The sequence below is a fragment of the Pinus tabuliformis genome, chromosome 2_2 (assembly GCF_031772625.1).
Source record: "Pinus tabuliformis cultivar Carrire ecotype Pingquan chromosome 2_2, CPIR1, whole genome shotgun sequence".
Lineage (NCBI taxonomy): Eukaryota > Viridiplantae > Streptophyta > Pinopsida > Pinales > Pinaceae > Pinus > Pinus tabuliformis.
In genome coordinates this window covers 1,306,176,810-1,306,189,927 of record NC_142300.1, presented here as the reverse complement: position 1 = coordinate 1,306,189,927, position 13,118 = coordinate 1,306,176,810, and the positions used below count along the sequence as shown (strand labels likewise).

Below are 13,118 nucleotides of genomic sequence, written 5' to 3'. Positions count from 1 at the left end.
GCATTGGGGTTTATAGTTTACATCTAGTTCATAAATAATTAATTAAATTAATATAAACTTTGATCTTTTAAATTATAGAATTATGTTAGATTATTAAAATAATTAAATAAATATCAAATTTTATTTTCTGAAATTTGATATTTAAAGATTATTAAAATAGCTTAAATGCATGATAGGGTTTTACAATCCATTTAATTGTTGTAAGTAAAAAGAGAAATTGGTGGGAGCATTGAAACATATTAAGTATGAAATAGTACATTGAAATATATTAGGTGACACTTTGTTTTTGTAAAAGTTATTGGATTATATAATAAGGTGACACTTTGTTTTTGTAAAAGTTACTGGTGTGTGTGTGTGTGTGTATATGTATATATATATATATATATATATATACATCGAATGCAAATTCTTTGAAGAAGTTACTGGATTGTATGGGATAATTTTGATAAGTAAATGGAAATGATAATTTCTTTCGCTTTGAAGAACTTACTGGATTGTATGCGGATGCTCTTGATAAACAAGGAGGGTTGCTATGCAACAAGTCCCTGCCTGGGGAGAAGTGTACAACCCGAGTAGGAAGTGTACGAATTCACCAAAGTTTTTTGGCAAGTTCCAGAGTCCAGAAGTACAGAGTTTCCGCATACATAGTTTGACCATCTAGAACTTAATTAGTTTCATGTTGCGCTATGTTTTCAAGTTATAAGGTAAAGATCAGGGCCGAGTTAAAGTATTTGCAGGTATAAATCATATTTAAGCTATCTCACCAGAGAGGACGAGTCTCTCACACATCTGGAAGAACATATATTTGATGCTCTTCAGCGTTATCTTAAGTTAAAATGCAAGGTGCACTTCGAGCAATTCAATGTCATGAAGGTAGCTTTAAGAAATCAATTTTGCAACATTTTGGTGTTGTTGAACCATCATTTAGATCTAATATTATAGCTCGTTGCGACTCTATTTCTAGTGCTCATTTGGAAGAACATGGTTTGAGAGCACAAAAATTGTAAACGTTTTGAAAGGAAATGGAAAGAGTGTCGATGGATCTTGGTTGTGGTGCACTACAGAAGACACAATGTATGATGCAGTGAAGTCTAGGACTTAGCACAATGTAGGAGCATTGTTGGTTGTAAAGCCAACAAAGGAGAAATCAATTGCAATGATTATCACATAAAGAGATTATCTCATAAAGATAATTGTACATGGAAGACCTTCGAAAACAACCAAAGTTGGGGATATCGTGACTGAGGAAAATAAGTAGTAACTTCTGATACAAAGCTATTGAAGGCAATGCAACTTATGACAAACAATCGTATCAGGCATATCCCTATTTTCGAGGGAAAAAACATGCTAAGAATGGTATATCAATAGGAGATGTCGTTCGAGCAGTGGTAGATGAGAATCGAGAGGAACTGAAGCACTTGAATGCATTCAACCAAGGTGGATATTACATGATGATGAAAACTTTGAAGGACAGGTTTAACCTGTGATTAGGCGGAGTCTTCTGCTTAGCCTTGCAGTGTGAAAAAAGGGTGCTCTTTTTGTATAGTTGGTGCGTTCCTGATGTTTGGCGTGTTTAACTAATTATTAATCACTTCTTTTCACGTTGAATGTAGACAGACAATCTAATAAAGTGAGAACTCTTGAACTAGTTTCTTAGAACTTGTAGAAGTACATATTTTATAAATGTTTGTATATTGATGGAAAGTGGTAGTAATATAAGTGTTTTTGATGTTGAAAAAAAATATTTAAGCTAAATAAATTAAATATAAACAAATTTGGTGATAGCCTAAGTTTTTTCAAGTTATAAATATTAGCATTTAGCGAGAGAAATTTGGTAAAGATCAGGGCCAAGTTAAATTATTTGAAAATATAAATCATATTTAAGCTAAACAATTTAAATATAAGCAAATTAGGTGATCGGTTGTGTAACTAAGAGTGAGTTTTGGATATCTATTATTTTAATATCTTGAACCTGTTTTTACAGGATGGAAGCTACCTCCTATGATCACCTTCTAACTAGCTGTTCGATTTAGGACTGACTGGTTATTTGAGCAAGCAATGGCAGAGTAGGTGAGTTAGTCTAGTCCTTGAGTAGAGCTAGTCCGTGAGTAGAGCTAGTGAAAGTCAGAAAGACGTTCAACTCAAGCGTCTTAGGGAAATCAATATTGTAGCTAGTGAAGTTGCGGGTGCTATGACTCTTGGTCTCATCGTAGAAAGTGTTTCTTGCTTTCTGGTAGTCTTAGTCAAATTCTTCTTTCTTCACTCAGTTTAGATTTGAATCCAAAGGTTCATAAACCAAAGCTACATTACATATTAAAGCAGCCTCATCTCAATCTCCGACATACATTTCATATTAAAGCAATAAGCTTTTGCGAAGAACTTATATGAATGCATGGTATTTTCTACTTCTGCAACGATGGAAATAACAATGTGTAAATGGTGATGGGTAATTGTATTTATAGCGGGTTGAAGCAATATTGCAACATGGAGAAGGCATGCCATACCAGATGTTGCAGCCATGAATCACATGTTTCAGACGGAGAGAATTCCAAAAATTTTCAGGAGATCAAGGTGATAATTTCTTCAAAACAATTAGCTGAACTATTGTCTCAAAGCCATGGAGAGGCTTTAACGTCATTTCTGTTGGAAAAGCTTCGAACAGGAGGAGTTACTCGTGTTCGTGTAAATGAAAAGAAGGTTGCAGCTCATTCTACATGGAGGTCGTCGCTCAAAGACATCTGCAAAGTGTGCACAGAAGAATAAATTTATCGTGGAAAAAAATGTGGCTTATATTGCTCATTATTATAAGTGTCGTATTCAGCGTCTCAATATTGCTCCATACTCCCATTAAATTGATGAGATCCTAAGAGGTCTACATGTGGGCTCACTGTTTCGACCACTTGAAAGGCGTCAAGCGGGTGATGAACGGGTGTAGATATAGCCAGTGTGAAAGCGACCTTAGCCCCTGCATGTTTTACCTATAAAATTCAATATAATAATCATATTAATTACATGGTCTTCAGGGTATACTTAATTAAGGAGGTATTAAGTAACATGTAGTATACCTAGGGGGGATAATATGGGATACAGAGGGAGGTACCCAAGGGAATAATGTAATAATGGGATGGGCCATAGTAATAAATAAGGTGGTTAACCCGTATCATGTAAGGGACCACAAGTAGTTAGCAATATTGTAATAAGCCCATGGTATTAGATAGATGGTATTGAGGGAACCATGGTAATGACCCATGGTATTGTATGTATGAGGCCTATATAGAGGCTAGAGACTCCCCATTGAGAAATGTCAAGGATTATTGTATGAACAGGCATATGGCTTGTGGAGTGTTCTTCTCCCTTAAAGAGTGAATGTATGGTGTTGCCCTACCTTAAGGGTTTGATCAATAAAGAAGCATTTCTATCTATTTCTATCTTGTTATTTCTGGGTTTATCTCTATTTTCATATATTTTCATATCAGGTCTTTAAAAAGTGGTATCAGAGCTATTAAAAGTGGTATTGGAGCTATAACAAGTGGTATCAGACCTATAACAAGTGGTATCAGAGCACTTTCTTGGGCAAAGCAAAAATTTTATTTTTATTTTTTGCAGGAACTTTTTGGGGCGGTGACTTTGCAGATCAGATATGTACATTCTAGTGCAAAATATATAGAATATAATTGTAGATTTGGGCTTTTTGTGAAAAAATACCCAATTTGACAAAAAAATCGGGCGAATCGGAGTCTGGATGAAGGAGATATCGCTCATTTAAAAATCAGTGTTGTTGTAGACATTTTCGGGGCAACGAGTTTGCAGATTAGATCTATATGTTTTGGGGCAACATTTGCAGAATCTAATTGCAGATATTGGTTTTTTGCGAAAAAATATCCAATTTCAAAAAACAAAAAAATCGAATCGGAGTCTAGATGAGGGAGATATCGCTGATTTAAAATCAACTCTTCTTTTTCAAAAAAATTTGTGAAGGTGGGACAACTACAATGCGAATATGAAATTCTAGTGCCTAGATCGGAATTTGATGAAGATGTACAAATTTGATGGCTCTGATCCGGAAATATGGTTAGCACAAATGGAATAGTATTTCACTCTGGAACACATCATAGATGATGAAACTAAACTACGTGTGCGAGAACTTTACTTGGACCAAGAAAGATGACAATGGTGGCAGTCGCATTCTAAATTCTATCCAAGGACAATTACTTAAAAGATGTTCGCAAAATCTATTTGTGATCACTTTGATCGTAAATCTAATTTTTTGGGTCCTCCTACTAAGCTCAGACAGACAGGCACACAACCTAGCAAAAAATTTATTTTTACAGGGAAGAAGGAAACCAAGAAACCTAAAGGGTTATTTCCTACTGGTATCTCCTTATTGCAGGTTCATGGATTGATTCAGAAGGAGAAGATCATTGTATCTATAAATCCTAGTTGTAGGCATAATTTTATCAATGTTAATTTGGCAAAAAAATTGCATGTTCCAGGAAAGCACACAGGTTGATAATGAGGATGTTCAAGTTTATAAAGATTTGAAGCTTTCTATGGATAAGTATGTGTTTCATAGTGATTTTTATACTTCAGATATGGATAACATGGATGTTTTGTTGGGATATCTTTGGATGGAATCTGTGGATACTGTCAATATTAATGTGCAGAAGAAATTCATGAAACTCTGGTATAAAAAGAAGAAAATAACATTACAAGATATTTCTATTAAGACCCAAGCAGAGACTATGGAGGCAGAAGCACAAAGCTCTAATGACACTGACACATCATATGATGAGCCTTTAATGGTCAACAACCAAACACAAACATCAAACTAGGTACTAGAAAAATAGGGAGAATCCACAGAGTACTGATACATCAGATAAGGACTCAATGGTTGAAGTAAGATTGGAAGATAAGAAACAACAGCAGGCACCACAACATGTACCAGCTACCAATCAGGCTCCATTAGGTGGTGAATTAAAGAAAAAGACATCGTTGGTAAAAAGTTTAGCATATCACCACCCATATCACCCTGCAAGAAAACAACCAACAAGATGGCAATGAATTAGCCACAAGGACAACAACCCCTGCATGACAAATAGAGAGGGGCAATGATCCACCTACTACACATCAACACAGAAGAGTCGCTAGGGTTAACGTCCATCTCAAGCGAGCGAGGCACCAACTAGATCGAGGGTTCACCTTTCTCTTGGATGGCTAGATGCACGTGCATGGTACCAATGGACTACTCTTTTGAGTAGATCTTATTATGTGTGTTCTTCGTATGTTTCGAGGACGAAACATATTAAGGGGGGTGAAATGTAGTATACCTAGGGGGGATAATATGGGGTACAAAGGGATGTACCCAAGGGAATAATGTAATAATGGGATGGGCCATAGTAATAAATAAGGTGCTTAACCCATATCATGTAAGGGACCACAAGTAGTTAGCAATAATGTAATAAGCCCATGGTATTAGATAGATGGTATTGAGGAAACCATGGTAATGACCCATGGTATTGTATGTATGAGGCCTATATAGAGGATAGAGACTCCCCATTGAGAGATGTCAAGGATTATTGTATGAATAGGGATATGGCTTGTGGAGTGTTCTCCTTTCTTAAGGAGTGAATGTATGGTGTTGCCCTACCTTAAGGGTTTGATCAATAAAGAAGCATTTCTATCTATTTCTATCTTGTTATTTATGGGTTTATCTCTATTTTCATATATTTTCAGATCAGATCTATAACAAGTGGTATTAGAGCTATAACAAGTCATATCAGAGCTATAACAAGTGGTATCAGATCTATAACATAACACAACAGAGCTTATAGTCATTAAAGAGGTATACAATAAACAACATGAAACATGATACATGATAGACCATGTGGGCTCTCACATGAAGATCATGTGTACTCATTGTTGCATCTCAATTCTCTGTCTTCATAACATAGTTGTCCTCATTGTTGCGTCTCAATGCTCTATCTTCATAACATAGCATGTAACCCTTCTCCATAACACAACGTGTAAGCCTCAAGCATACAATTAAAATTCAAGAACACCAATTAACAGTGAATCATGCTAATCTGCTTGGCTTTAGTGAGCACAACATTCACTTCTCTGGTCATGGAGCAAAGGATGAAAGGGGAGAATCCGGAAATGAGTCTCCGCCTCCTCACGTGGTGTGTCGATCAAGGTCATATAGAACAAAATTTGTATTGGCTTGCTCTGCTCCTGGTGGTGAAGCCGAAACTCAATCAACGGATGATGCTTCAGCTGAATTGCGATAGGGAACAACATAGAATTAGAACTACAAGCTCTACCATTAATTTGAACATGACTGTCTTGGGGTTTGCAATGAGTGTGTTGTTCATTATTTTCATTCCATAGTCTCCCAAGTTTTTACTTTCTGAACTGAAGGCATTCATCCAGGCTGACTCATAATTTTCCACCTTAGATGAGCTAGATGCAGAAAAATAAAGTGAATTATCACTTTTGGCTAATACTCCAAATGGGTTCCCTAGTCTTATATGACTATTCATTTGCATTTCACACAGATGTACTGGAGAAGCCACCGTCCCATTGTAAATATGCAAGTTTGCAGCATCGGAGGTATATTGATTATGAGCAACGGAATGCAGTAATTGTGAGTGGTTGATGCAGTTACATGCCTGTTTTGGAGAGCCTGTATTGATAGTACTCATGCAGTTGTTTGAACGATGATCAACCAGAATTTCTTCATGCCTCTGGGGCAGCTTCCTGAGACAGGAATTGTGGTCAAACACTTCCCGATTAAGCTGGACTGATTGAGGATTTAACCAGAATGTAGCCGGTTCTGAACTTGAACTGGATTCAGTAATTGTTAAGCCACAATTTTGCTCGAACATATGAGGGATTATTCCAGGGCCGAAGTTAGAATAATTGGCATCCATATTGGTATTAATATGTTGATATCGTTCTGGCCCATAGATGTTTGGGCTTGTAAAGCTCTCTGATGTAGCATAGCTTTCCACGTCCTTGCCATCTTGTTTTGCTGAGAGATCTAATAACGAGGAGGCTTCAACTATCACTATTACAAAGATAATTCAATGGGGTTAGTATATTTAGTTTTACAATTTTGTTTTGCAGTCCCTTCATGTTTCACTGAGTATAAAATCAATCAGTTTATTGAAACATGAATCTCACGACTTGAAAAATAGCATAACACTGAATTTAAATTACAGTTTTTTATTTTCTTGGATAAGAAAAACCACCGCTTTTATTTTATGAACCTAGCAGAATACTGAATTTAAATTACAGTTTTTCATTTTATTGGATAAGAAAAATCACTTTTATTTTATGAACCTAGAAAACCAGTAATTAATAGAGGTTGCAGGTGCATACAACAAAAAAGAAAAAAAATATATATATATTTATTTTCTTTTATAAAAAATAATATTGAATTTAAATTAGAGCAAAATAATTTTTTTCTTGCATATAAAAAAGAATATTGAATTTAAATTACAGAATTTTATTTTCTTGGATAATAAAAACTATTTTTATTTTATGAATGTAGAAAACCACCATTAATTAATAGAGGTTGGGCTCAAACTTTTTTTATTTTATGAACCTAGAAAACCAGTAATTAATAGAGGCTAGCTCAGGTGCATATAGCATGTCAGTGCAGTGTAATAAAACAACAAATTGCATTATTTACAGATAGACTATGTAGTCATATTGTTCTTCAGAAAATAATTTCTGGAGTTTATAGTTTATATTGCATTTGATCAGTATGGTTTTCTTGACTTTGCTTCACTTGTTATGTCATTGACTAGTTCTATCCGACTAGTGATTTCTCTCAAACAGTCTCTTACTCTTTCAAATTACGTACACTTTTAGATTTAGACAGTCTGGGAAGAATTTTGAATTGTGAAGTGGTCGAGGCAATTGAGAAATAATTGTGAAGCCTGGAACTCTTTCAAATTCGAACAGTCTGGGAAGAATTCTGAATTGTGAAGCAGTTGAGGCAGTCGAGAAATAATTGTGACGCAGTCCAAGCAAGAGAAATAATTGTGAAGCAGTCAGAGCAAGTTTGATAATAAAAAGCCTGCTAAAGGCCAACCTCTGTTAAATACTGACCTCTGCATGCATTGGCTTCATTAGCCACATGTATCCTCCTATCACTCGCCACGCCTGACCTCTACATGCATTGGCTTCACTAGCCACTTGCATCCTCCTATCACTCGGCACTTGCAACATCACACTTGCCACTTGTTCACTCACATGCCCAATACGTCTCTAATAGCTTCCAGAGTTTGAGGACTCAATAACTCCAGGGGAAGTTTGACAATCTTACCCAAAGCGGAACCAGGGACAAGGCTAAGCCAAAAAACAACAAGAATAAGTAGTATGAGAATAAGATTAATGCAAGTATGCCTTGACTAATGTCAGCTCGCTACGTAAAATTAATGTTAGCATTAATTTACAGGACTTTACTTTAGCATTTCTTTAGCATCAAAATGCAAGGAAATTTATAAATATAGCATATGGTTTCTTCCCTCTGTCTCGAGAAGAGGCTAAATAAGACTGTAAATGAATATATGCCTAAAAACTTTGATTATACTAGATTAACCGGCCCTAATAAACAACTCAACTAATAATAACCACCTTTTTTCCAATTACTATAGTCCCATGCCATTTCCAGATGGCAGGGACTAATAAATGAAAACAATGATCTTTTCCTAAGTTTTTAGAATTCAATTCGTTGAGTGTTGCATATTTCAACTTCAGTGAGAAAACTAAAAATGACTTTATTTTAGAATTATAATTTCCAACAATAGTGAGCATACTTCTTAGTGTGTTTGCTTGCATGTATCACTATGCCCAACTAACCTCAACCACTAAACTATCATGGACCTATTTTATATAAAGATAATTTTATTTTGCGAGATAAGTTTTTCATGTAAGATTTAACACAATAACAAAATATCTATCTTCATAATTGTGTCTGGGTTTCTACGATCAAAATATGACTTCATTTGGCTATATTGAAGTGTAAATAGGGATCGTTGCAGGTTTTTAAACCACATTTCGTTTCCTTGTCAAGAAATCGCCAAATCTAGGGCCTACTTTCATTGTTTTGAGGCTTCAATTCAGTATGAAAGGTTATTTTTAGTGCGTGGATGTTTCAAATTCCTTTTGTGGATGTTTAAGACTTTAGGCATAAGCATGTCATAGATCCGGGTTTCATCACCAGATTGTTCATAGGTCTAATCTTTCGGCTCAGTCCTGTGGATTTTTCAAGTTGTCTTTAGCAAAGGTGTATGCGTTATCTTTAACATGGAAAGAAATAAAAAGCTGTGCTTCAGGCATCTTGCATCTCATGAAGGAAGCAGATTCTTTCAGTATAGTTTGGAGGATATCAGCGACTTTTGTTCAGTTGAATAGTGTTGTGCCTTAACCAAGTTGGGATCATTGAGGAGCAAGGGTTAGGAAGGATGGATGTCGAGCTCTGGTCTGCTCGATTGGTAGCTGCTTTATCATTGAAGTTTTTTGTTGACAAGAAGCGAGTAACATGGACACCAGCATGAGTAGTGTGGTAAATAGTGAGAGAAGTGAGCAATGTGAGAAAAGGGAGCTTTTATGTAGCAGAAGTATCGAGTAGGGAGTAGTCATTGGCCTAATAAAGGAGGAGAGATAACCTGAATAGCGGGGAGTAGTGCGAAGTAATCTTGGCATTTTATAGATCTACATCTTTCTCGAAACAGGTTGGATGGAAAATGCATTCAAACATGACAATGGGACAAGAAATTTGAGAACATGTGGAGACAAATGATTTAGGACAAGTGAAAATTGCCTCATCCTACCAAAGCTAGGTAGTGGGTTTGGGTCAATGCCAAACAATATCGGGGCATTTTAAAACGAAGACTAGCATGTCTAAAATGGGAGCAGACAGAGAAAAACACGGTCTAAAAAGGAAAGTAATCGAGCCCTTCACAAGAAGCACTCAAACAAGTCATCTCTACAAGCACGTGGCAATTAGAAGTCCAGAGGAAAGTCATTGATGATTCCCACGTCCACACCTCTCACCTAGTCGTCTAATCTTTATGTGAAAGAATTGTTAAATGCAAAACAAAATTTGGAGATTTTAGAAGCTAAAGAGTGGGAAAGAGATCATAAAATTCATATAATAACAACTCATAACAAGAATTTATCACAAATCAATAAACTTTTAAAAGAACAAATGGCATTGCTATAGGAAGCTCTCCTGATAAGGAAGACAAAATGACAACGCATGAAGGCAGATGTGAAAAACATAAAGAAATCTGTAGTGGAAGGTACAGAGGTGGTGAATGTGAAATCATCCCAGGATAAAGGGAAAATGATTGCCCAAATAGACAACCATGAAGAGAAAGCAAGAGAAGAAAGGAAAGGATATTCCACCAAAGTTTCCAAAACATGGGCTCAAGTTATTAGCAATTCTTCTAGTAAGGAAGGAGAAACAAACATTCAGGTTGACAACATGCAAGATAGAGAAGGCAAGGAAAGACAAAGTAGAGCAACAAACATAATTATTAAAGGGCTGAAAGACTATGGGAAAAATGAATGTACTCTTGACCTTGCAAGAAACTTCTTGAAAGACAAGTTGCTATGACAAGGACAAATATGCCAAGCATAGAGGGTGGGTAAGTTTAATGGTGAGAGAGCCAAGCCTATAAAAGTCATCATGCCTAGCTTGCATGATAAATATATTACTCTGAGCAAGAAGCATCTCTTGAGGGGTTCTTTCTTTTTCCTAGAAGAAGATTTCACTGTAAAACAACAGGAGGAAAGGAGGGAGGAAATGTTAAAGGTTAGGGAAGAAAGAGATGAAGGAAAGAGAGCATGTATTTATAAAGGTAAATTTGTGATAGCATGATTTGGACATCCTTCCGGAACAGAGTAGAAAGATGGTAAAGAAGAAGAGACAACAAACTCTTCAATCAGAAATCAAGAAGCAAGGTCATTATGGGAAAGCAGGGACAAAGACTTAAATGTGAGTCTTGCATGTCAAAATAAATATCAATCAAGTCATAACCAAGTTTCCTTAAGATTAGTTTGTTGGAACTGTAGATTTTACCCATGGAGATGAGGACCCAGTTTAGGGCCTATTGCGGAAGATAGAGACATAATTTTCCTCATAAAAACACATGAGCATGAAGGGTGCAAGACACCTTTGTTTGAAGGATACTGGAAGATGGTAGTGTGGAACAAGGTAGCAGGGAATGGCAAAGGGAATCGAGTATCATGGTTTTAGTAAGGGGTGAAGAAGGTCATCTCATTCAATTAGAAAAAGAAAACTCAAATAAGAAATTCATTTGGTTTAAAATAAAAGAAAATGAAAACCACATCAGAATTGCATCATGCTATATTGCACTGCAAGTTTCAAAAATCTAAAAAGGTAGGGGGCTTGACCATAAAGATCCATTTATAGCCTTAAAAGAATATATTGCAACATGTTTGCAGCTAGGTGAAGTCCTTATAGTGGGTGACTTCAATGCTAGGACTGAAAGTGAGCAAGCTAACATTCTTTGTTGTAAAGATGATTGCGACCCAATTTGGATTACAGAAGAGAGTAATCATAAGTGGGAAAGAATTTCAGAGGACAAACGTTGCAATCTCTTTGGTGTACAATTACTTACTCTATGTGGAGCCTTTGATTTAGTCATTTGTAATGGCTTGACTAGATGGATCATGGGAAAAGTTCGGTAATTTCACTTGTAATACTTACAATGGAGCAAGTGTAGTAGATTATGTAATTTTATCGCATGGTTTGTGTGAGAAAATGGAGGAATTTTTGATTGGATATCAACAGTGGGAATTAAATCAAAAGCTAATTTATTTGTGTTTCTCTTGGACTGGAAAAAAACAATTAGAGTAAAAAATTCAACATGTCCAACAAAATCTCCCACAAGGCAGAATTCTTTTGACTCCAAAATATTGTAATACCTTCAAAATGACGCTAGAGGGCTCTTTGAAAAGGAGAAAATCACAATTCATGACCTTCATAGTCATGAATTAACACATTTAATTCAATGCGCACTTGCAAAGTGCAAAAGAGAAAAAATTAAGAAGTCTAAAACAAATTGCCTTCCGATTAATGCTTGGTTTGACGAGGAATGCAAAAAGGAAAGGAGAATGTGGAAATAGTCAAACAAGGACAACATAAAGCTCAAATCTTAGAAGCAGTTATTAAGCAAGAAAAAGGTCGATTTCATAGTTTCAAGGAGGGAATAACTAATATTCCTTGGGAAAAATAATCCCAAATTAATTTGGAAGGAGCTCCAACCGAAAAAGATACAAACTGGAAATAGTATTACAACTTCTAAATGGTTTGACTATGCAAGACAACTCTATGAGTAAGATCCCAAGGTTGACCCTCCCTCCTTGGTCAGCACTAATATTGAACTCTTAATAGTGCAAGAGGTAGAGATGGATATCAAGAAGTTGGGTGTTGGAAAAGAAAAAGACTTAGCTGAACCCCAAGCAGAATATCTAAAGTGGGGCTCAAAGATCCTTGCACCTCACATTACAAATATTTTCAACAACATCATACAATGGGGGCTCCCCACAGATTGGACAACTAGAATGGCAATACCTCTTTTCAAGAGCGGTGACATCAATAATCCCTCCAATTATAGGACCATCATGATAAACCCTTTGTTTGCAAAGCTATTAGGAAGCATGCTAGAAAATAAAATTAGCAAGTGGGCAGAAGAAGGAGATAAGCGTGCTAAAGGGAAAGCAAGTTTTAGACCTAAACATTCCACAATTGATTATTGTATAACTTTAAGGAACATCATTGAAAAAGTTTGGAGAAAAAGGAAGAAGTCTTATGTTGCTTTTTGATTTCAAAAAATTGTTTGACTTGGTTCCTAAGGATAAGCTTTGGCACAGAATGGAGGAACATGGGGTTCTTAAACATTTGAGAGCACTTGTGCATAGGCTGTATGAAAAGGTGAAAGTCAAAATTAGAACTTCAATAGGTATTTCTGAAAGTTTTAGAAGTGATATCGGGGTCAAGAAAGGTTACCCACTGTCTCATAGCCTTTTTGGTTGATATATCGACAAGCTTGAAGAGTGGCTAAATTCGAAAGGGGGTG

At 36.0% G+C, this 13,118-nt stretch overlaps 1 pseudogene; it reads left to right on the top strand.

The window, feature by feature from the left end:
• Positions 1-836: 836 nt before the first annotated feature.
• Positions 837-2,763, top strand: LOC149198293 (CBS domain-containing protein CBSX3, mitochondrial pseudogene; annotated as a pseudogene).
• The last annotated feature ends 10,355 nt before the right edge of the window (positions 2,764-13,118 follow it).